The 26,062-nt window shown below is 43.9% G+C and overlaps 1 long non-coding RNA gene across 1 annotated transcript; it reads right to left on the reverse strand.

Moving 5' to 3' along the window:
• Positions 1 to 18,589: 18,589 nt before the first annotated feature.
• Positions 18,590 to 22,307, reverse strand: LOC125535527 (uncharacterized). The gene is made up of 3 exons (XR_015615981.1): positions 21,979 to 22,307; positions 21,544 to 21,897; positions 18,590 to 20,788 (listed from the first exon to the last, which is right to left on the reverse strand). It is a non-coding gene; the product is annotated as an uncharacterized LOC125535527 (long non-coding RNA).
• Between the last annotated feature and the right edge of the window lie 3,755 nt (positions 22,308 to 26,062).

The following is a 26,062-nucleotide window of genomic DNA, read 5'->3' on the forward strand; positions in this document are numbered from 1 at the left end:
ATCGGTTCATCATGGTGTCATACACATGCATGTGTGTGTGCTTAAAGTGTATCATGCATGTCATCCCAGAGCAAAAAATAATAGTCCCCTCCTAAGTCAAATTAACCTCTCTTGTTGTCAGGCAAAAAGAAGTGATGGACCAAGCGAGCCCACAGATGGAAAGCATTGATATTGCTGATAACCACTTAAGTGGGTGCGAGAGGACAACTACCACCGCTTTGCATGTGCGCCAAACATGTATATGTTGAATACCCAAAATGCACAACTTTGATGTGCCACATGCCTCAAAAACCATAAACCATGCACCCACACAGAGTGAGGTTCATATCAAGCGTACTACATATGATAGTCCCCTTCCCGCCTCTTCATCGCATACTATATGCTCCTGTCGTAATATATGTACAACCCAAAAGAATCCTCATCGATGGTGAAATTAATTAACCTCTCCCGATGTAGGTCAAAGTGATGCATGCATGCATGCATCGACGATGGCCTTGTGGGCCCACAGATGGAAGCGTCACACGTGAGTGTCCTAGCTAGGATATATATGCATGTGGCCCAAAAAGGTGTTGTGTGATGTTTGAATAACCAATTTCAAAATTTTGATGTGGCACGTGCCTCGGTAACCAAAAAGTCCCGACACTGAGTGAGGTATGCTTGTTCACGGATGCATACATATAGTATATATGCTAGTTCCCTCCCACGTCTTCGACGCATACTATATACCACCATAACACAAACAAAAAAGATTCTACCTTGCTGGTCAAATTAACCTCACTCGGTTGTTCGCCAAAGTGATGGACGACGACCTCGCGGGCCCATACAAAGCATCACACGTGAGTATCGAGTGTCGCGTAGGACAACCATCGACTGCATGTGGCAAAACATTTATGTATGAAAGGGTTGTGTAATGTTTTAAATAACGATTTCACGACTCTAATGTGGCACTAGCCCACCTAACAAAACAGCCAACCCACACAGTGGCTCACAACTCGTAGTGTACTGCGAGCCACCCGCCACCCCCATACGCACACACCCACACACACACACACACCGTGAATCCACTGCAACTACGATGCATGTTAAATTAATTGTCCCGCGGTGAACATACATGTTACCAAAGGAGGGACGTTTTAATTTCAAAAAAATCACAGAGATCATTAAGACGTTTTAGTACATTGATTGATTGATTTTCTATGGGTATAATGTGCAAAAATCAAATTTGAGCTACATGCACACGTGACAGTGCACTTAAATGGATTGCAAAAACACATGTGTCTCACTGGGTGCATGTTTACTCCCCGTGCAACGAATTTCAAACATTGAGAATCTTGATTTTTAAATTCTAGTACATCCAAAACTTATTTGAAGCTCATGAAACTTATTGTGTAGTCATATGGACACCAATATAAAGTGGCATTGTACTTTTTTGTTAAATTTGAGACCAGTTTTGATGTAATCTTTGTCTAATTACAGATGGGAGATTATTAATAATTGGGAACCAATATCCCAAATGGATTATTTATTCGAACCATGAGCATTAGACCGAGAATGGATACGTGCCATGCTTCGGTTAAGCAATAAAGCGGTAACATTAATCATCCAAATAGAAAAACAATATACGTGTCGCCGCGCGACCCGTGTGGCGTGCGAGCAGGCGTGAGTTGACGGGACGCGTCCACCGCGCAGGCAGACGGGGAGGTGTGCGTGCAGGTGTTTGAATTGATGGAGGCGTGCTCGCTGCGAAGTGTCATTGGGATGCGTGCGAGTAGCTATGTGAAACTTTGGTAGGCATGCCAGCAGTCCGGTGTGCAGGCTCACCGGGAGGCGAGCCATCGGTTTGACCACCGCCCGCCTCTCTTCGACAACTCCGACTACTCCATATTAATGGTGCGCCCGAGCGGCTGCACTCCCCATCCTCGCTACGCACACACAATCCTCTCTCTCCGCTTGCATCCTCGACGCCGCTCTCAGTCTTCAAAGCCGCCAGTGTATGAGGATGCCGCCGAAGCGCCCCATTGGAGGGAGTGGCGACACCGGGGCTGCTAAAGCACCAGAGCACGGCATGGAGATGGAGACAGAGGTTGCCGTCACAGCCGGCAAGTTATCGCTGCACCCTGATGTCGTCGACGGCGTCGAGCTTCCATAGCCGGAGGTGGAGTTCCACACCGACTCCGACGACCACTCCGGCAACGACTCCAACGACCACTCCGGCGACGACTCCGACGACGGCGGACAGCTGGTTAGTCATCTATACCCATTTATGTGTCAAATAGATCATAGGGTTTCTCTGGTTACTCCTGCCTCCCCCTTTTTGGAATAGAAATCCTGTGGTTATGTTCTCCCAATCCATGAAATCTGAGTAAGTTTCGTTAGATCCGTGTAGTGTATTGATTGTTTGAATGGTACAGGTGATAAGTGATTAGTTGTTTCATCTGTGCAAATGATTCCTGCTAGTAATCCGACTAGGGTTAGTGTTCGTGCTAATAATTCCTAGCCAGGACTTGACAATTGATTTTGAATGACCTACCTATGTTTGTGCCATTATTTTCTTCAAGATTGGTATGTACATAGACGACTGTGCTTAAAAATCGAAACATAATCTCTGGATATGTATAAATAAATAGCCATAAATTCCTAATCCTACTTCACGGCATGTAATCAGTGATTTGATGCCAACTTTGTTTTACTATTTGTATAGGTGATGCCTGACAATGTGGACAGCGAGGATGAAGATATCCAGAGGAGGTACAACAGGAACATCCTGAGGGAACTTTATGCGGGAATGCATAACAGGCGTATTAGGACCTGGAACGGCGGCTATGGATGCCCATTTTGCAACCAGAAGCTTCATGATGCGTATCTAAGTGTTCTGGCGCATGCAAGAGGACGGGCTGTTGGCTCCTTCAAGCAGAAGTATTCTCGCAGGGTGGCGCACGGCGCGTACACCAAGTACCTGGAGAGGCTTCAGGATCGTGCCGGCCTGTGAGATGAGATGTGGGATGGATGGAACTATATATGTATGCTTGAGTATGCTTAGTACTGTTAAACTATGTACTACTTATGGTTGAACTATGCTTATCTACGTGTACGCTTATTATCTATGTCTGAGTGTGTTAAATATTTCACCAAATTTTGGTAAAAATTACAACGGGGGACCAATAAACCAGGACGGAGGTAGTATGTCAATCACACACGGTTCCCAAAATTGGAACCGTGTGTAATGACTTTCATTTTGCCTGCTACGTCAATCACACACGGTTCGCTCTAGCAAACCGTCGCCCCCAAAATTCTTTGTGGGACAGAAAACCCTAACCACCCAATTCAGAAAAGAAGAAAGAAAACCCTCACAATCCCAACGTCACAAAAACACTCACCCCGCCTGCCACCCCCTCGCCCCCTCCGGTATGTTCCTCATTCACACCTGTACAAGCTCCTCCGCGTCTATGCCCTGGCACCGCCTATCGCGGGAGTAAACACTTAGCTCGACGCCTGCCACCGCCGCAAGGCTGCTGGCAAAGCCCACCGCATTTCGCCACTTCCACTTGCCGCCGCCTATCGCCATCGACCTTCTCGACGCTGCTCACAGTTGACCCAGCTCCGCTCGGTTGGGGAATCTGTTGTACTGAGGGTTCTTTCTCATGGACGACAAGGTAACTAATTTAACGAGATATTATCTCATCTCTTATCCCAGTTCATCTGCCTCCTTTAATCACCCGGCGGAAATCGCCCTAAATTCATTTTTATTCCAGCTGATTTGAGGGTTTTCTTTCATTCATAGAATGTACAGTGCGACGATACTTCAGGACTTGGCGACCGCCGCCAGGGATTCCATCTCATCGTACCAGATAACTTGAGGACACGCGCGGTATGTTCAATCTCGCCCTAAATCGGTTGGCATGGCCTACTTTCCTGAACATATTCTAAATATTGCTACATTTGGATAAAAGGTGCCACATGCACCATATACGTTAAAGGGGATTGTCCCCCTCTTCTTTCTATATTAGACAAATTAATGATGTATGGTTCTTTTGATTACTCTCATATTTCCATGACATCGTGTTTACCCTATCTGTTTAATTATAGACTTTTGTCCTTTGATTTCAATTGTTGTATAGTTCTTTAAATTTGGGCCCATATTTGCATGTTACCATATTTTATTTAACAATCCTACCATTTTCTGCAGGACATCCCTCGCTATGCAACAGATTATGTACTGCACAACTTTTCCCTTTACATACATCAAGGCTCCACGAATGTCATACTGCACACAAACCAAGGATTTACAATCGTTGCTATTGTAAGACTTGATGAACATGGTGACTCCTATTTTGACACTGGCTTTTGGAATGAAATTGCAAAGTTTTATGTACTGAAAGCTGGCACTAAAATTGCACTGCACATAGAAGGGCCTGGTCATGAGATATATGCTAACTTCCCCGACAAAATCATTCGTCTAGACTTTGTTCGAAGTAAGTTTTCTTTTCAACTATCTGCATATGTTGACTTACCCAGCAATGTCAAATGAATTGTTTAGTATTTAAGGAACCAATTGTTATTCCCTTTTCTTACTATATCCCTACCTAATAACTTCTAGTTACCAATACACTTTTCTATTGCCCTGTTTTAACTAAATATTCCATGTACTCCCATTTCTATCAGAAAGCGCCGCTGACAAGGAGACTCCGGAGGTGGAGAACGGAGTTGCCAACAAGCGGAGGCGGGGCGAGCTAGAACCGCAAGCGACTCCAGCAGGCCTGAACTTAATCAGCAGCCTCCCCGATGATATGTTGAGAGTCATCATCTCCCTCCTCCCAATCAAATATGGGGCACGCACAACCCTCATTTCCCGGCGGTGGCGCCCCCTATGGAACTCCAGCCCTCTCGACCTCATCGACACCCACGAGTTCTGCCATGGCTATCGCAAAAGCTTGGATGCGTTCTCCAAGATCCTTGGCAGTCACCTTGGCCTAACCAAAGGCCTTAGAATGGGCAAGTTCCGTTCCAATGGCAAGGACCGAGCCAAGCTTGACGACTAGTTCCGATCCCCCACCCTAGATCAGCCCGAGGAGCTCACTTTTGATGATGGGCATATGCGGTTGCTGCCAACGTCCGCACTCCGCCTTGCGCCCACGTTGTGTGTTGCCAAGTTTAGGAACTGCCATTTCTCGCCCCTTAATGACGCGCTCGCTCTTATTCTACCACGACTAAAGCACCTCGAGCTCGTCGCCGTCTGCCTCTCAAAGGGTGACATGGAGCGCCTGCTCCGTGGTTGTACTGCACTCGAGTACCTTTGTCTTCAGGCGATCAATGGGTTGAGTACCTTCCACATCACCTCCATGACTCTCCGGACTATTTATGTGTGTTGCTGGTGTGGCAGGAAGACATCACAAAAGGTGGACCACGGTATGGTCATCCAGGACACACCTGCACTTGAGAGATTACTTGTAGTTGGTCAAGAAGGTCCAACAAGAATCAATGTCATTTCTGCGTCGAAATTGACAGTGGTGGGCTACTCGTCTAACAAATACTCTGAACTTGTTATTAGATCCACACCCGTTCAGGTACAACAACCGCCTTCTACCTCTCCGTCTACAAATTAACAGTATTTCTAATTTTGAATATGTTTGTTCGTCTGTCATTCAGAAAATGATTCCGACAAGCTTGACCCCGAAACTGCGCACAGTGAAGGTCTTGGCACTAGAACCTATCGAGCCTGACCTAGAGCAAGTTATCAGTTTCCTGAGATGCTTTCCGTGCATGGAGAAGCTACATATCGAGGTGATGTTCCTTTCATGTTAAATGTTAACCATAAGGGAGTTCAATTTGTGACTCCTTTTTCCAAGTTTACAATGACAATGTACTACAATTTCTGAAGGTTCTTTTGGAGGATTTAAGTACATACATGCCCCCCATATTGGTTGCTTGATCCATATGGTTACATTCAATAAGCATTTCTCCTTTGGATTCATCTGTACTAGTTTTATTAGGGAACTTTTCATCCACTCCAACCTGTTGTGAAGAAAGCTACATTTTTCTAGAATGTAATCAAATGCCCATGTTAATCATGTCAGATCGAAGATGGCATGTTAGTGCATTTTATAAATCCTGCAAACCAAATAGCTAGGCCTGTAGTAATGTTCAAAACTGCATGTAGTCACTAACACGTTTTCTTCTTTTGCACATAAGATTAGGCCCAGGGGTGGATAATGTGATACAATATAACAATCACATCGAATGCCTAGATCTGTATCTCTCAAAAATTACTTTGGACTCCTATGAAGGGACCGTACTGGATATTATATTTTCCAGGTTCTTTGTTCTCAGAGCAAGAGTGCTGAAGGAAATGAGGTTTGCCCTACATTTATTTCGCAAAAATGAATGGTCTGTTGATCAGCGTCGGCGCCTACGGCAGAATGGAGTAGGCTCCCAAAATGCTGAATTTCATTTTGGAACTTCAGATGACAGAGTAATCGGAAGTCATTGGGTCAACCCCATACATGACTTCTCAGTGGCTGATCCCTTTGCAAAAATTGTGAGGTTTTGAAGCCAGACTTAGAAGCGGTGATATTAGTTTGAACCTCTCTGATATCCATGTTCAGCACATCAGCGCGAGCATTTGCAGCTGATGAGCTGAATTTCATTTCTAATATCAGTATGAACCTTGTAATCTTCGAATTTGAGCCATATAACTCTGGAATTTGAATCTTGTAACATTTCGAGCTTTTGTGGTACAATCGTTCAAATGGCATCGTATGAGACTCATATATTGCTAGCACTATTTTGACCTTAATATGCAATGGTCTTAGATTTTATTAAGAATTCTCGAAACAGTTTACCTTGTCGATCTCACAGCACATGATCTGTATAGCTAACTCGACTACGATCTTCGACAATATTGCACACAGTTGGTTTCTTCCACCGTGTGCACTGTAGAGCGTAGAATTAATTATCGCACTCGAGTGTCCATCATAACCCTTCTGTGTAAATTTAACCTTATCACCCAAGGGTAAACTTATGACCGAAGTCATTCCACACACTTCATTTTTACACAGCCTTTTGCCAATAAACGCCCACGATTTGTCCCTCTTCTAACCGGCGCGTGGCCAAACTAGCTAGGCGGGAAGCTTGCGCGGTAAACAGCACGGTAGTGCGGGAACAGGCTCTTCGAGCCCACGCCTGGGGTGCGGTGTTGTCAAGCATGCACTGGATTCTGGAATCCTCCGCTATGAACACCGTGACAAGACGTGACGATTATAGGCCGGCCGGCCCCCATTTATTACAGCGGCCATTTAACCTACCCTTGTGTCTCTTCAACCTTTCGGTATCGCGCCACCATTGCAAGAAGCACACCCACCACAAGAAATTCTTAGAGGGTATCCTGCGCAGCTCCAATGGTGCTCCGAGCGGCTGCCGACAACGAGCAGCAGTTCACCATGCGTGTCGTGGTGGACACCCATAGAAGGTTCATGGACCTCTTGGTGGTGTACACCAACGACCCGGTCTGGGCGGAGCACTCCATCCACACATGGAGTTGTTGCTTACTGAGGAGAAGTACAAGGTGGTCGGGTTCCACCTCGAGTACACCCGCGCTTGTGCCGGGTCTCATCCCAAGGTCGCCGTCGCCCAGATGTGCGTGAGCCACCATGTCCTTGTCTACCACTACTGCCTGGCCACAAGGCCTTGCGAGCGTTTCGCCAGGTTTGTCAATAGCCCCCACTACATGTTCGCTACGGTGGACATCACCAACGATGTAAAGGTGCTCGAGAATTCGGGCATCGCCTGCCAGAATCTTGTCGATATCCAGGGCCAATACAAGATCAGGGGCAGCAAGGAGCATGAGAAGGACTCACTGGTTCACCTCGCCGAGGCCATCATCGACCCCTACTATAGAGACATGAAGGATTCGTGCAACAAGGACAATCGTGCCTAGCACTCGGCCCGGATGGAGAAACTCGACAAAGCTCATGTCGTGTACGCGGCCAAGGAGGCGTACACGAGCTACGACATGTACAGGTAGATCGTTGACATGAGGAAGTGCCTCCTTCCCCAAAACGGCCAGGGATCTAGCCAGAAGCAGAGCAATGGCAAGCGTCATCGCAACAATAAGTAGATGATTAGATCCTCGTTTCTCCTACTTTAGTATGCATGTAATTGCTTTCTTTGGTGTGTGGAAATGTTATGTGTGTAGTCACTTGTGTAATTGTATGCTTAATTTGGTTATACAATGTTGTCTTTTTAAGTATATATGTTGATGTTGTAGACAGAGCGTAGATGTTGTGCGGACAAAGAAAATCACATCGCACACGGACTAAACAATGGAACCCGTCGGTGATGTTTTCATCAATCACTCACAATTGTATACCAGCAATCGTTTGCTCACAACACACACGGCTTGTTGGCAGTAATCGTCTATGTTGTTATTGGTCTTCGCACACGTCTCCAATTACAAACCTGTTTGCCTCGTATCACACACATCTTGTTCATTTGAACCATTTCTGTTCGCATGTCTCAACGCAAACAGTTCATCCGAGTGAACCGCATGCCGTATATCGCACACACCTTTGATCTGACTGACCGTTTATTTTGTGTTGCCTAATCACAAACAGTTCATCCGAGTGAACCATATGTTGTGTATCGCACACGCCTTCATCTGGCTGCCCATTTCTTTTGTTCCTCCTCATCGCAAACAGTTCATTGAACTGAACCATATGCCCTTCATCGCACACACAAAAAAAACCTGAAGCGTGTTTGATGCATCCATCATCGCAAATGTTTTACACATTTCTGACGATTTTCATACAGCATCGATTGTGATTATTGCATCGCACACAGTTTCTCGAAGGGTCTCTGATTGTAGTGTCGCGTTAGCAGCATCCTGCAGTAGTGAAGTTTAATAATAATAGTGCAACTTATTTGTGGCACTACTGTTTAGGTAATATTCATGTAAAGCGCATGAAGAAACTCCATGCTAATGGGCTTTTGGAATCACTTGATGCTTGCGAACCATGCCTCATGATCAAGAGGAATAAGACTCTGTTCTCTGGTACAATGGAGCGAGCAACTGACTTATTGGAAATAATACATACTGATGTATGCGGTCCGATGAGTCCTGAGGCTCGCGGTGGGTATCTTATTTTCTGACCTTCACAGATGATTTGAGAAGATATGGGTATATCTACTTGATGAAACATAAGTCTGAAACATTTGAAAAGTTCAAAGAATTTTAAAGTGAAGTGGAAAATCATCGTAACACGAAAATAAAATTTCTACAATCTGATCGTGGAGGTGAATATTTGAGTTACGAGTTTGGTCTTCATTTGAAACAATGTGGGATAGTTTCGCAACTCACGCCACCTGGAACACCACGGCACAATGGTGTGTCTGAACGTAGTAACCTTACTTTATTAGATATGGTGCGATCTATGATGTGTCTTACTGATTTATCGCTATCATTTTGGGGTTATGCTTTAGAGACGGTTGCATTCACGTTAACTAGGGCACCATCTAAATCCGTTGAGACGACACCATACGAACTGTGGTTTGGCAAGAAACCCAAGTTGTTTCTTAAAGTTTGGGGCTGCGAAGCTTATGTGAAAAAGCTTCAACCTGAAGCTCGAACCCAAATCAGAGAAATGAGTCTTCACAGGATACCCAAAGGAGACAGTTGGGTACACCTTCTATCACATATCCGAAGGTAAAATTTTCGTTGCTAAGAATGGATCCTTTCTAGAAAAAGAGTTTCTCTCGAAAGAAGTGAGTGGGAGGAAAGTAGAACTTTATGAGGTAATTGTACCTACTCCCTTATTGGAAACTAGTTCATCACAAAAGTTAGTTATAGTGATTACTACACCAATCAGTGAGGAAGTTAATGCTGATGATCATGAAACTTCTGATCAAGTTACTACCGAACCTCGTTGGTCAACCAGAGTACGATCTGCACCAGACTGGTACGGTAATCCTATTCTGGAGGTCATGTTACTTGACCATGATGAACCTACGAACTATGAGGAAGCGATGATGAGCCCAGATTCCGCGAAATGGCTTGAGGCCATGAAATCTGAGATGGGATCCATCTTTGAGAACAAAGTGTGGACTTTGGTTGACTTGCCCGATGATCGGCAAGCCATAGTGAATAAATGGATCTTCAAGCAGAAGACTGACGCTGACGGTAATGTTACTGTCTACAAAGCTCGACTTGTTGCGAAAGGTTTTCAACAAGTTCAAGGAGTTGACTACGATGAGACCTTCTCACCTGTAGTGATGCTTAAGTCTGTCTGAATCATGTTAGCAATTGCCGCATTTTATGATTATGAAATTTGGCAAATGGATGTCAAAATTGCATTCCTTAATGGATATCTTAAAGAAGAGTTGTATATGATGCAACCAGAAGGTTTTGTCGATCCAAAAGGTGCTAACAAAGTGTGCAAGCTCCAGCGATCCATTTATGGACTGGTGCAAGCCTCTCAGAGTTGGAATATATGCTTTGATAGTGTGATCAAAGCATATGGTTTTATACAGACTTTTGGAGAAGCCTGTATTTACAAGAAAGTGAGTGGGAGCTCTATACCATTTCTAATATTATATGTGGATGACATATTGTTGATTAATATGGAATTTCTGGATAGCATAGAAGGATACTTGAATAATTTCAATGAAACACCTCGGTGAAGCTGTTTACATATTGGGCATCAAGATCTATATAGATAGATCAAGAAGCTTAATTAGACTTTCAAAAAGCACATACCTTGATAAAGTTTTGAAAAGGTTCAAAATGGATCAGTCAAAAAAAGGGTTCTTGCCTGTGTTACAAGGTGTGAAGTTGAGGCAGACTCAATGCCCGACCACTGCAAAAGATAGAGAGAAAATGAAAGTCATTCCCTATGCCTCAGCTATAGGTTCTATCATGTATGCAATGGTGTGTACCTGTAACACCCACGATGCGGCTATATCACCCACGTGTCGAGGCACGACTTAGAGGCATAACCGCATTGTGCTTTTGTCGCAAGAAGGGCCATCTTCACAATATTCCATGTAATGAACAAGAAAGGGATAAATAGAGTTGGCTTACACTCGCCCTGTCACACAATATTCAAATAATTTCATACATCATTAGAGTACACTCATGGTCCGACTACGGACAACCAAATGAAAAGAAGATAAACCCAACGGCTAGATCCCCGATCGTCCCAACTGGGCACTGCTACCTCTTGAGCACTGCGTTGGTTTTCCCCGAAGAGGAAGGGATGATGCAGCAAAGTAGCGTAAGTATTTCCCTCAGTTTTTGAGAACCAAGGTATCAATCCAGTAGGAGGCTACGCGCGAGTCCCTCGTACCTGCACAAAACAAATAAATCCTCGCAACCAACGCAAATAGGGGTTGTCAATCCCTATAAGGCCACTTACGAGAGTGAGATCTGATAGATATGATAAGATAATATTTTTGGTATTTTTATGATAAAGATGAAAGTAAAATAAAGGAAAAGTAAATAGCAAATGAAATAACTAAGTAGTAGGAGATTAATATGATGAAGATAGACCCGGGAGCCATAGGTTTCACTAGTGGCTTCTCTCGAGAGCATAAGTATTCTATGGTGGGTGAACAAATTACTGTTGAGCAATTGACAGAATTGAGCATAGTTATGAGAATATCTAGGTATGATCATGTATATAGGCATCATGTTCGAGACAAGTAGACCGACTCCTACCTGCATCTACTACTATTACTCTACTCATCGACCACTATCCAGCATGCATCTAGAGTATTAAGTTAAAAACAGAGTAACGCCTTAAGCAAGATGACATGATGTAGAGGGATAGACTCATGCAATATGAAGAAAACCCCATCTTATTATCCTCGATGGCAACAATACAATACGTGCCTTGCTGCCCCTACTGTCACTGGGAAAGGACACCGCAAGATTGAACCCAAAGCTAAGCACTTCTCCCATTACAAGAAAGATCAATCTAGTAGGCCAAACCAAACTGATAATTCGAAGAGACTTGCAAAGATAACCAATCATACATAAAAGAATTCAGAGAAGATTCAAATATTATTCATAGATAGACTTGATCATAAACCCACAATTCATCGGTCTCAACAAACACACGGCAAAAAGAAGATTACATCTAATAGTTCTCCACAAGAGAGGGGGAGAACATTGTATTGAGATCCAAAAAGAGAGAAGAAGCCATCTAGCTACTAACTATGGACCTGTAGGTCTGAGGTAAACTACTCACACTTCATCGGAGGGGCTATGGTGTTGATGTAGATGCCCTCCGTGATCGATGCCCCCTCCGGCTGAGCTCCGGAACAGGCCCCAAGAAGGGATCTCGTGGATACAGAAAGTTGCGGCGGTGGAATTAGGTTTTTGGCTACGTATCTGATCGTTTGGGGGTACGTAGGTATATATAGGAGGAAGGAGTACGTCGGCGGAGCAACAGGGGGCCCACGAGGGTGGATGGCGCGCCTGGGGGGTAGGCGCGCCCCCCTACCTCGTGGCCTCCTCTTTTCTTTCTTGACGTAGGGTCCAAGTCCCCCGGGTCTTGTTCGTTGAGAAAATCACGTTCCCAAAGGTTTCATTCCATTTGGACTCCGTTTGATATTCCTTTTCTTCAAAACCCTAAACAGGCAAAAAAAACAGCAATTCTGGGCTGGGCCTCCGGTTAATAGGTTAGTCCCAAAAATAATATAAAAGTGGATAATAAAGCCCAATAATGTCCAAAACAGTAGTTAATATAGCATGGAGCAATCAAAAATTATAGATACGTTGGAGACGTATCAAGCATCCCCAAGCTTAATACCTTCTCGTCCTCGAGTAGGTAAATGATAAAAATAGAATTTTGAAGCGGAGTGCTACTTGGCATAATTTTAATGTAATTCTTCTTAATTGTGGTATGAATATTCAGATCTGAAAGATTCAAGACAAAAGTTCATATTGATATAAAAATAATAATACTTCAAGCATACTAACAAAGCAATTATGTCTTCTCAAAATAACATGGCTAAAGAAAGTTATCCCTACAAAATCATATAGTCTGGCTATGCTCTATCTTCACCACACAAAATATTTAAATCATGCACAACCCCGATGACAAGCCAAGCATTTGTTTCATACTTTTGACATTCTCAAAACTTTTTCAATCTTCACGCAATACATGAGCGTGAGCCATGGATATAGCACTATAGGTGGAATAGAGTGGTGGTTGTGGAGAAGAAAAAAAGGGAGAAGATAGTCTCACATCAACTAGGCGTATCAACGGGCTATGGAGATGCCCATCAATAGATATCAATGTGAGTGAGTAGGGATTGCCATGCAACGGATGTACTAGAGCTATAAGTATATGAAAGCTCAAAAAGAAACTAAGTGGGTGTCCATCCAACTTGCTTGCTCATGAAGACCTAGGGAATTTTGAGGAAGCCCATCATTGGAATATACAAGCCAAGTTCTATAATGAAAGATTCCCACTAGTATATGAAAGTGATAACATGAGAGACTCTCTACTATGAAGATCATGGTGCTGCTTTGAAGCACAAGTGTGGTAAAAGTATAGTAACATTGTTCCTTCTCTCTTTTTCTCTCATTTTTTTATTTTTTATTTTTTTATTTGGTCCTTTTCTCTTTTTTTGGCCTCTTTTTTTTATTTGGGCTTCTTTGGCCTCTTTTATTTTTCGTCCGGAGTCTCATCCCGACTTGTGGGGGAATCATAGCCTCCATCATCCTTTCCTCACTAGGACAATGCTCTAATAATGATGATCATCACACTTTTATTTTTCTTACAACTCAACAATTACAACTCGATAACGGAACGGTGTAAAGTTGCATGGCAATATATCTCGGAATGGCTATGGAAATGCCATAATAGGTAGGTATGGTGGCTGTTTTGAGGAAGGTATATGGTGGGTGTATGATACCGGCGAAAGGTGTGCGATATTAGAGAGGCTAGTAAGGGTGGAAGGGTGAGAGTGCGTATAATCCATGGACTCAACATTAGTCATAAAGAAATCATATAATTATTGCAAAAATCTACAAGTTATCAAAGCAAAGTATTACGTGCATGCTCCTAGGGGATAGATTGGTAGGAAAATACCATCGCTCGTTCCCGACCACCACTCATAAGGAAGACAATCAATAAATAAATCATGCTCCGACTTCATCACATAACGGTTCACCATACGTGCATGCTACGGGAATCACAAGCTTCAACACAAGTATTTCTCAAATTCACAACTACTCAACTAGCATGACTTTAATATCATCATCTCCATATCTCAAAACAATTATCAAGTATCAAACTGATCATAGTATTCAACACACTCATAAGAGAAATTTTTTATTCTTGAATACCTAGCATATTAGGATTTTAAGCAAATTACCATGCTATTAAGACTCTCAAAATAATCTAAGTGAAGCATGAGAGAACAATAGTTTCTATAAAACAAATCCACCACCATGCTCTAAAAGATATAAGTGAAGTACTAGAGCAAAATTATATAACTCAAAAGATATAAGCGAAGCACATAGAGTATTCTAAAAAATTCCAAATCATTTATGGCTCTCTCAAAAGGTGTGTACAGCAAGGATGATTGTGGTAAACTAACAAGCAAAGACTCAAATAATACAAGACGCTCCAAGCAAAACACATATCATGTGGCGAATAAAAATATAGCTACAAGTAAAGTTATCGATAGAAGTAGACGAAAGAGGGGATGCCTTCCAGGGCATCCCCAAGCTTTGGCTTTTAGGTGTACTTAGATTATCTTGGGGTTGTCATGGGCATCCCCAAGCTTAGGCTCTTGCCACTCCTTGTTCCATAATCCATCAAATCTTTACCCAAAACTTGAAAACTTCACAAAACAAAACTTAAAGTAGAAAATCCCGTGAGCTCTGTTAGCGAAAGAAAATAAAAGACCACTTCAAGGTACTGTAATGACCTCATTATTTATTTATATTGGTGTTATACCTACTGTGTTCCAACTTCTCTATGGTTTATAAACTATTTTACTAGCCATAGATTCATCAAAATAAGCAAACAACACACGAAAAACAGAATCTGTCAAAAACAGAACAGTCTGTAGTAATCTGTAGCTAGCGCAAGATCTGGAACCCCAAAAATTCTAAAATAAATTGCTGTACGTGAGGAATTTATCAATTAATCATCTTCAAAAATAATTAACTAAATATCACTTTCCAAATAAAAATGACAGCAGTTCTCGTGAGCGCTAAAGTTTCTGTTTTTTACAGCAAGTTCAACAAGACTTTCCCCAAGTCTTCCCAATGGTTCTACTTGGCACAAACACTAATTAAACACAAAAAACACAACCAAAACATAGGCTAGATAAATTATTTATTACTAAACAGGATCAAAAAGCAAGGGATAAAAATAAAATTGGGTTGCCTCCCAACAAGCATTATCGTTTAACGCCCCTAGCTAGGCATAACCAGCAAGAATAGATCTAGGTATTGCCATCTTTGGTAGGTAATCCATAAGTGGCTCTCATAATAGATTCATAAGGTAATTTAATTTTCTTTCTAGAAAAGTGTTCCATGCCTTTCCTTAATGGAAATTGGAATCTAATATTTCCTTCCTTCATATCAATAATTGCACCAATCGTTCTAAGGAAAGGTCTACCAAGAATAATAGGACATAAAGGATTGCAATCTATGTCAAGAACAATAAAATCTACGGGCACGTAATTCCTATTTGCAACAATAAGAACATCATTAATTTTCCCATAGGTTTCTTAATAGTGGAATCCGCAAGGTGTAAGATTTGAGAGCAATCATCAAAATCACGGAAATCTAACAAATCACACAAAGTCTTTGGAATCGTGGAAACACTAGCACCCAAATCACATAAAGCATAGCATTCATGATCTTTAATCTTAATTTTAATAGTTGGTTCCCACTCATCATAAAGTTTTCTAGGGATAGAAACTTCCAATTCAAGGTTTTCTTCATAAGATTGCATCAAGGCATCAACGATATGTTTAGTAAATGCTTTATTTTGACTGTAAGCATGAGGAGAATTTAGCACGGATTGCAACAAGGAAATATAATCAATCAAAGAGCAATTTTCATGGTTAAATTCCTTGAAATCCATAATAGTGGGTTTAGCAACATCTAGGGTTTTAATTTCTTCAATCCCACTTTTATCAAATTTAGCATCAAGATAAACAAATTCCGAATTCTTGGAACGCCTTCTAGGTAAAGGTGGATCATATTCAGTCCCATCATTATCAAGATTCATATTGCAAAACAAAGATTTAATAGGGGACACATCAATAACTTTTAGATCTTCATCTTTATTTTCATAGGAACTAGAAGAACACGCTCTTATAAAGGCATCTTTCTTAGCACGCATCCTAGCGGTTCTTTCTTTGCACTCATCAATGAAAATTCTCGTGGCTTTGAGAGACTCATTAATATCATGCTTAGGTGGAATAGATCTAAGTTTCAAAGAATCAACATCAAGAGAAATTATATCAATGTTCCTAGCCAAATCATCAATCTTAAGCAATTTTTCTTCAATCATAGCATTAAAATTCTTTTGCGAAGTAATAAATTATTTAATATTAGATTCAAAATCAGAGGGCATATTATTATAATTTCCATAAGAATTGTTGTACAAATTACCATAATTATTAGAGGGGTTACTAGGATAAGGCCTAGCATTAAAATTTCCTCTATACGCGTTGTTACCAAAATTGTTCCTACCAACAAAATTCACATCCATAGATTCATTATTATTCTCAATCAAGGTAGACAAGGGCATATCATTAAGATCAGAAGAAACACACTTATTAGCAAATAATTTCATAAGTTCATCCATCTTTTCACTCAAAACATTAATTTCTTCTATTGCATGCACCTTTTTATTAGTAGATCTTTCAGTATGCCATTGAGAATAATTAACCATAATATTATTTAGGAGTTTAGTAGCTTCTGCTAAAGTGATTTCCATAAAAGTGCCTCTCGCGGCCGAATCTAAAAGATTTCTAGAAGCAAAATTCAACCCGGCATAAATTTTTTGTATAATCATCCACAAATTTGAACCATGAGTAGGGCAATTACGTATCATTAGTTTCATTCTCTCCCAAGCTTGTGCAACATGTTCATGATCAAGTTGCTTAAAATTCATAATATCGTTTCTAAGAGAGATGATCTTAGCGGGAGGAAAATACTTAGAGATAAAAGCATATTTGCACTTGTTTCATGAATCAATACTATTTTTAGGCAAAGACGAAAACCAAGCTTTAGCACGATCTCTAAGCGAAAATGGAAATAGTTTCAATTTAATAATATCATTATCCACATCTTTCTTCTTTTGCATGTCACAAAAATCAACGAAGCTATTTAGATGGGTAGCGGCATCTTCACTAGGTAGGCCGGAAAATGGATCTTTCATGACAAGATTCAGCAAAGCAGTATTAATTTCACAAGATTCAGCATCGGTAAGAGGAGCAATTGGAGTGCTAATAAAATCATTGTTGTTGGTATTGATGAAGTCACACAATTTAGTATTATCTTGAGCCATCGTGACAAGCAAGAAAACTAACACACAAGCAAACAAAAAGCAAGCGGGCAAAAAGAGGCAAATAGAGAAAGAGAGGGAGGATAGAGAGAGAGGGCGAATAAAACGGCAAGGGTGAAGTGGGGGGAGAGGAAAACAAGAGGCAAATTGCAAAGAATGTAATGCGGGAGATAAGGGTATGTGATGGGTACTTGGTATGTTGACTTTTGCGTAGACCTCCCCGGCAATGGCGCCAGAAATCCTTCTTGCTACCTCTTGAGCACTGTGTTGGTTTTCCCCGAAGAGGAAGGGATGATGCAGCAAAGTAGCGTAAGTATTTCCCTCAGTTTTTAAGAACCAAGGTATCAATCCAGTAGGAGGCTACGCGCGAGTCCCTCTTACCTGCACAAAATAAATAAATCCTCGCAACCAACGCAAATAGGGGTTGTCAATCCCTATAAGGCCACTTACGAGAGTGAGATCTGATAGATATGATAAGATAATATTTTTGGTATTTTTATGATAAAAGATGCAAAGTAAAATAAAGGCAAAGTAAATAGCAAAGGAAATAACTAAGTTAGACCTGTGGGCCATAGGTTTCACTAGTGGCTTCTCTTGAGAGCATAAGTATTCTACGGTGGGTGAACAAATTATTGTTGAGCAATTGACGGAATTGAGCATAGTTATGAGAATATCTAGGTATGATCATGTATATAGGCATCACGTTCGAGACAAGTAGACCGACTCCTGCCTGCATCTACTATTATTACTCCACTCATCGACCACTATCCAGCATGCATCTAGAGTATTAAATTAAAAACAGAGTAACGCCTTAAGCAGGATGACATGATGTAGAGGGATAGACTCATGCAATATGAAGAAAACCCCATCTTGTTATCCTCGATGGCAACAATACAATGCGTTCCTTGCTGCCCCTACTGTCACTAGGAAAGGACACGCAAAATTGAACCCAAAGCTAAGCACTTCTCCCATTGCAAGAAAGATCAATCTAGTAGGCCAAACCAAACTAATAATTCGAAGAGACTTGCAAAGATAACCAATCATACATAAAAGAATTCGGAGAATATTCAAATATTATTCATAGATAGACTTCATCATAAACCCATAATTCATCGGTCTCAACAAACACATGGCAAAAAGAAGATTACATCGAATAGTTCTCCACAAGAGAGGGGGAGAACATTGTATTGAGATCCAAAAAGAGAGAAGAAGCCATCTAGCTACTAACTATGGACCTGTAGGTCTGAGGTAAACTACTCACACTTCATCGGAGGGGCTATGGTGTTGATGTAGAAGCCCTCCGTGATCGATGCCCCCTCCGGCGGAGCTCCGGAATAGGCCCCAAGATGAGATCTCATGGATACAGAAAGTTGCGGCAGTGGAATTAGGTTTTTGGCTCTGTATCTGATCGTTTGGGGGTACGTAGGTATATATAGGAGGAATGAGTACGTCGGTGAAGCAATAGGGGGCCCACGAGGGTGGAGGGCGCGCCTGGGGGGTAGTCGCGCCCCCCTACCTCATGGCCTCCTCTTTTCTTTCTTGACGTAGGGTCCAAGTCCCCCGGGTCTTGTTTGTTGAGAAAATCACGTTCCCGAAGGTTTCATTCCGTTTGGACTCCGTTTGATATTCCTTTTCTTCGAAATCCTAAAACAAGCAAAAAATAGCAATTCTGGCCTGGGCCTCCGGTTAATAGGTTAGTCCCAAAAATAATATAAAAGTGGATAATAAAGCCCAATAATGTCCAAAACAGTAGACAATATAGCATGGAGAAATCGAAAATTATAGATACATTGGAGACGTATCAGGCACCACTACTGGTCATCCGGAAAAAGGCACATAGTAACGGCTAAGGTCCTCGTCGAACTCCCACTTGAGTTCGGTGGCATCACCTGTACTGGTATCATCGGCATCTGCAACTGTTTCGTAAGTATCCGTGAGTCATGAGGACTCAGCAATCTCAAAACCCGTGAGATTAAGACTATTTCAGCTTATGGGTAGGATAAGGTAATGAGATGGAGTTGCAGCAAGCGCTAAGCAAATATGATGGTTATCTTACGCAGATAAGAGTAAGATGAGAAGCTACGCAGCATTTGTGAAGCTATAAGTGATCAAGAAGTGATTCTGAAACTACTTACGTTCAAACATAACTCAAACCGTGTTCACTTGCCGGACTCTGCCGAAAAGAGACCATCACGGCTACACACGCAGTTGATTCATTTTAATTAAGTCAAGTGTCAAGTTCTCTACAACCGGATATTAACAAATTCCCATCTGCCACATAACCGCGGGCACGGCTCCCGAAAGTTTATACCCTGCAGGGGTGTCCCAACTTAGCCCATCACAAGCTCACGATCCGCGGAGACAATCCTCCATCGCGGGACACCCAACTAGACTCGGAATCTCGGTGCACAAGACATTTCGACAATGGTAAAACTAAACCAGCAAGACCGCCCGACTGTGCCGACAAATCACGATAGGAGCTGCACATATCTCGTTCTCAGGGCACACCGGATAGGTCAAGTTACGAGTAAAACCATCCCTCAAGTTTCCCCGAGGTGGCCCCGCAGGCTGCCCGTTTCGGACCAACACTCAGAGGAGCACTGGCCCGGGGGGGTTAAAATAAAGATGACCCTCGGGTTTGCAACCCCAAGGAGAAGTTATAGGTTGTTAGGCAAATGTAAAACCAAGATTGGGTCTTGCTGGAGGAGTTTTATTCAAAGCGAACTATCAAGAGGGTCCCATACCCCTCATCATGTTAGGGACGCAAAATCAAGGAACATAACACTGGTATGACGGAAACTAGGACGGTAAGAATGGAACAAAACACCAGGCATAAGGCCGAGCTTTCCACCCTTTATCAAGTATATAGATGCATTAATTAAAATAAGGGATAATGTGATATCCCAACATATCCATGTTCCAACATGGAACAAACTTCACTTCACCTGCAACTAGCAACGCTATAAGAGGGGCTGAGCAAAAGCGGTAACATAGCCAAACAACGGTTTGCTAGGAAGGTGGGTTAGAGGTTTGATATGGCAATATGGGAGGCATGATAAACAAGTGGTAGGTATCGCGACATAGCGATAGAACGAACAACTAGCAAGCAAAGATAGAAGTGATATCGAGGGTAATGATCATCTTGCCTGAGATCCCGCAAGGAAGAAGAACGAGTTCATGAAGAAGACAAACGGACATAGTCGAACGAATCCTCACAACTCCGGAACAAAACTGAAGCTAATGAGAGAAGCAAACTGGAAAGAAGCAAACAACATGGTAAACCAACAAGCAAAAGCATGGCATGATGCACAACCAAGTATGATGCATGTCCGATTAAATGAGGCATGACATGGCAAAGTGCAACAAACAATACTACAAATTAAGTGGAGCTCAACATGTGACAAGATGCATGTTGACGAAACACCACAATCGATTATTTAGTTCACTCCCGGTTAGGTACTCAACAATATTAAATGTTGGTTAACATGGCAAGAGATTATGCATAATAAAACTACCTATCTAGACAATTTAAATGGGGCCGGATATAACAAACAACAAGTCCGGAAAATCCCCATGTGCATATTTTGGTTATGGTACTGTTCTTCCCTAAAGCATATTTTAGAGTTGTCAAACATGCAAAGTAAGTGCACCAAGTTAATCTATGCTTTTTCTACCTCATTTACATATAAAGTTTATTAAAATTGGAGATACGGTTATTTAGTTATGAAATAAATCAACTTAGCATGATATATATGCAAATTAATGCAAACAACATTTTAAACATGGATAAAAGCTGTATATTATGAATCTAGATGCAATTCTAAGCATTTTTCATATTTGAAGTTTTTACATATGATGCATGGTTATTTAGTTATTAAATGCATGGATTTGAAGGGCTTTTCTATAAAACTGCCAATTCCCTGGAAATCAGGAAATTTATAGAACAGGAAAAAAATGTAGCAGGCTGAAACTGACTGGACCGATAGGAACGTGGGTGCTGGAGGCTCACCCAGCGGGCCTTGGCCCATCTACAGAGGAGGCCGGCTTGGGCGCACTAGGCCTGTGCGTGGCCCAGGAGGAGAACGGGAGCGGGCGAGCTCGTGCGGTCATCCTCTCCTGGCGATGACCGAAGGTCAACGCGGCCGTGGCAGCGTGGCGACGTGGGACATGAAGGGAAGCGGCGGCAGGCTGCAGGGAAGGCCGGCAAGGTGGGGACGGGGCGGATCCGGCTGGCCGGCACCAGATCCGGGCAACAATGGCATGGACGGAGCTCAGGGGCGGCTCGAATGTTGTGGGACTTGATGCGGGCTCCTGGAGGCTCGGTGAACTCGGGCGACGGTGCCATGGTGCGGTTGACGAGCTCCTGCAGAGGTGAGGGAGATCTGAGAGATGGGAGGGAGCTCGTGGGAAGGAGAAGGAAAGCAGAGGGGCGACGGGGTCCTACAGTAGGGAAAAGCGGAAGGAGGCGCCATGGAAGATCTCCTGCTCGTTTCGGTGGGCAGCAGGCATGGAACTCGGGCGCCTTGTCGCAGAGGTGCCATGGCTCGAGAGAATGGAGCTCGGGTGCGTCCTCGAGGACAGGGTCGAGCAGGGAGACGCTGCGGCTGGCTGCTACGCGTGGGATTTGGTGGGGGTTCGATATGGTTTGGCGTGGTTGGTCTCGGTGGTTTTGGATCGGGGAGAACACGAGGAAGATGACAATTTGGTGGAGATGGATACCGAGGTGGGAGATGAGTGCAGCGGTGGCGACAGGGACAAATCCTCTAGAATTTAGGGTTGGTCTGTTTAAATAGATATGAGATTAAGATAGGGATTAACTCGGTCCGTCCGATCGTAATCGAGCGATCGAGACTAAATAGGCTTAGGGAGTCTAAATAAGAAAACGAATATGTTTTAGGGATGTTAGGGATGATCCGAACCCATCGGTAATGACAGCCCGATTCGGGTTCAAGGAAGTTTCGGACGCGCGCGCGAGGGGGCCTGAGAGAGGTCGACAAAGACATGCGGGCCTACGTGGGGCTAGTGGGCTGTGCAAAGAAGGCCTTGGGCTGAGAGAAGAGAAGAGAAAGAGAGGTTCGGCATCAGTTTTCGGAGACTGAAAACGTCCGACGGTTTGACTGACTATAATGTCGCTATAGTTATCCGTTGGGGCGTCAAACGGACTCCGAATGCAATGAAATTTGGCAGGCGGTCTACCGACAACATAACAACACCGCATGACAACTTTCATCCCATTCCGAGAACATTTTCCCGCCACTTATAAAATAAAATTTCGGAGGTGCCGCGGGCGCGTGCAAGTGTGTCTGGGCTCGGAACGAACAACAAAAGGAACGGGGAGACCGGGATGGACGCAAGTTTTAAAAACATGAGGATGCAATGCACATGATGACATGATGGATGCGACAAATGAATAAATAACATGACTGACACGCAAAACATGAAAGGCGTCTGGAGTGTCGGTCTTGGGGCGTCAAAACACTCCTCCACTTACAAGAGATCTCATCCCGAGATCTAAGGATGGGACCAGAGAGAAGCGGGAGAGGAAAAGGTAAAACAAAGTTGCTTCTTCGACAAACGAGTGAAACCACGAACCTTGAGAGGTTGAACAAATTGAAAGAATAAATACCAAGGAGATGAATGAAGTTGAAAACACTCCGTTAGCAAAGAAGAACAAGCAACATTACGAGAACCTTGTAGGTTGAAGGACATGAAACAAGAGCTTGCACTACAAAAAAGATACACTTCTGTGATGATACTTGTTTGTCACAGTAGGTCGCGTTTTATGTCATGCATGTACAGCCATGACGATTTTATGACAGAATCAAGATAGTCATACATGTGCTGTCGTAGAAGTGTTCCATGACATTACCAAAATTATCATCACGGAAGTGTCCACTTCCATGACGATAAATCGCGCGTCACAGAAGTGCATTCATCAAGGGTGACCGACACGTGGCATCCACCGTCACGGAATGCCGTTCAGCTATCGGGTCGGGTTTTGGATCCGATAACCCGTTAACAGTCCTGACCAATGGGGATTTTCCACGTGTAAAATCATCATTGGCTGGAGGAAACACGTGTCGGCTCATCGCTGGGACAGATGTCATCCACTCATTGGACAGAAGGCGCCTATGATACGTCGACACGTGGCACATCCCAACAGAGGCCCATTCCTGTGAAAAGGCCGGTGAGGGAGTCCTGGATTAGGGGGTGTTCGGGTAGCCGGACTATACCTTCAGCCGGACTCCTGGACTATGAAGATACAAGATTGAAGACTTCGTCCCGTGTCCGGATGGGACTTTCCTTGGCGTGGAAGGCAAGCTTGGCGATGCGGATATTCAAGATCTCCTACCATTGTAACCGACTTTATGTAACCCTAACCCTATCCGGTGTCTATATAAACCGGAGGGGTTGTAGTCCGTAGGCAATCAACTCCATACACAACAATCATACCATAGGCTAGCTTCTAGGGTTTAGCCTCCTTGATCTCGTGGTAGATCTACTCTTGTACTACCCATATCATCAATATTAATCAAGCAGGAGTAGGGTATTACCTCCATCGAGAGGGCCCGAACCTGGGTAAAAAACATCGTGTCCCTTGTCTCCTGTTACCATCCGGCCTTGACGCACAGTTCGGGACCCCCTACCCGAGATCCGCCGGTTTTGACACCGACATTGGTGCTTTCATTGAGAGTTCCTCTGTGTCGTCGCCTTTAGGCCCGATGGCTCCTTTGATCATCAACGACGATACGGTCCAGGGTGAAACTTTTCTCCCTGGACAGATCTTCGTCTTCGGTGGCTTCGCTCTGCGGGCCAATTCACTCGGCCACCTGGAGCAGATCGAAAGCTACGCCCCTGGCCATCAGGTCAGGTTTGGAAGCCTAAACTACACGGCTGACATCCATGGGGACTTGATCTTCGACGGATTCGAGCCACAGCCAAGCGCGCCGCACTGTCTCGATGGGCATGATATAGCTCTGCCGCTGAACAGCTCCTTGGAGGTCGCATACGCATCGGTTTCGACCATTGATTCGGAGCATACTGCGCCGATCGAGGATCAGCGGTTAGACGATGCTTCAAGGGCTGCGATCTCAGAGGCGATCGAGCCGAACTCCAGCCCTGCACTCCGCATGGCCCGTGACTCCGAGGATCCGGACTCCTCCCCGGACTCCGAACCCCCCGTGCCCCTGCCAATCGAATCCAATTGGGCGCCGATAATGGAGTTCACCGCCGCAGACATCTTTCAGTATTCGCCTTTTGGCGACATCCCGAACTCTCTTAAGTCTCTCTCTTTATCAGGAGAGCCCTGGCCGGACTACGGTCAGCGAGGGTGGGATACGGACGATAAGGAAACTCAAAGCCCACCCACCACCCACTTTGTAGCCACTGTCGACGATCTAACCGACATGCTTGACTTCAGCTCCGAAGATATCGACGGCATGGACGACGATGTAGGAGACGAACAGGAACCAGCACCTGTAGGGCGCTGGAAGGCCACCTCGTCATATGACATATATATGGTGGATACTCCAAAAGATGGAGATGGCGATGGAACAGTGGGGGATGACGCCCCCAAGAAAACGGCGCCGCTCTAAATCCCGCCAAAGCAAAAACGGTGATTCCGGCACGGGAGATAATACTACCCCGAATAACGCCGAAGAACACCCACCTCAGCAAGATTCGGCACAGGAAATGGAGAAGCCAGCCCTCATGAGAGAGCGGTAGACCGAGAGGTCGAGGATGATAACTATACGCCTCCCTCCGAAGACGAGGCAAGCCTCGATGACGACGAATTCGTCATACCATCAAACCCCGCTGAACAAGAGCGTTTTAAACGCAGGCTTTTAGCCACGGCAAGCAGCCTCAAGAAAAAGCAGCAACAGCTTAAAGCTACCCAAGATTTGCTAGCTGACAGATGGACTGAAGTCCTTACGGCCAAAGAGTATGAACTCAAACGCCCCTCCAAGAGTTACCCAAAGCGCAGGCTGCTACCCCGATTAGAGGAGGAAGCACCTACATCACCAGCGCATGACATGGCAGACCGGCCACCTCGCGGCCGCGACAGAGAGGCCCCTCGGCCCTCCATCCAAGCCATGCCCCGACGCCACTCAACTAAGGCACGGGAAAATGCACCCGACCTGCGAGACATACTGGAGGATAAGGCAAGACAAACAAGATCGATCTACGGATCGCGCAGGCGCCCTACGGCATGTGACAATGATCTTCACTCCGGATACAACAAATCCGGCCGGGCCGAACACAATAGACATAGCGCTTCCGAGCTACGTCGTGATATAGCCCAGTACAGAGGCGCCGCACACCCGCTATGCTTCACGAATGAAGTAATGGATCATAAAATCCCACAGGGTTTCAAACCCATAAACATCGAATCATACGATGGCACAACAGACCCGGCGGTATGGATCAAGGATTATCTCCTTCATATCCACATGGCACGCGGCGATGATCTACACGCCATCAAATACCTCCCGCTCAAACTTAAAGGACCGGCCCGGCATTGGCTTAAC

Source organism: Triticum urartu, chromosome 2A, assembly GCF_056163025.1.
Source record: "Triticum urartu cultivar PI428250 chromosome 2A, HENAU_Tu73, whole genome shotgun sequence".
Classification (NCBI taxonomy): Eukaryota; Viridiplantae; Streptophyta; class Magnoliopsida; order Poales; family Poaceae; genus Triticum; species Triticum urartu.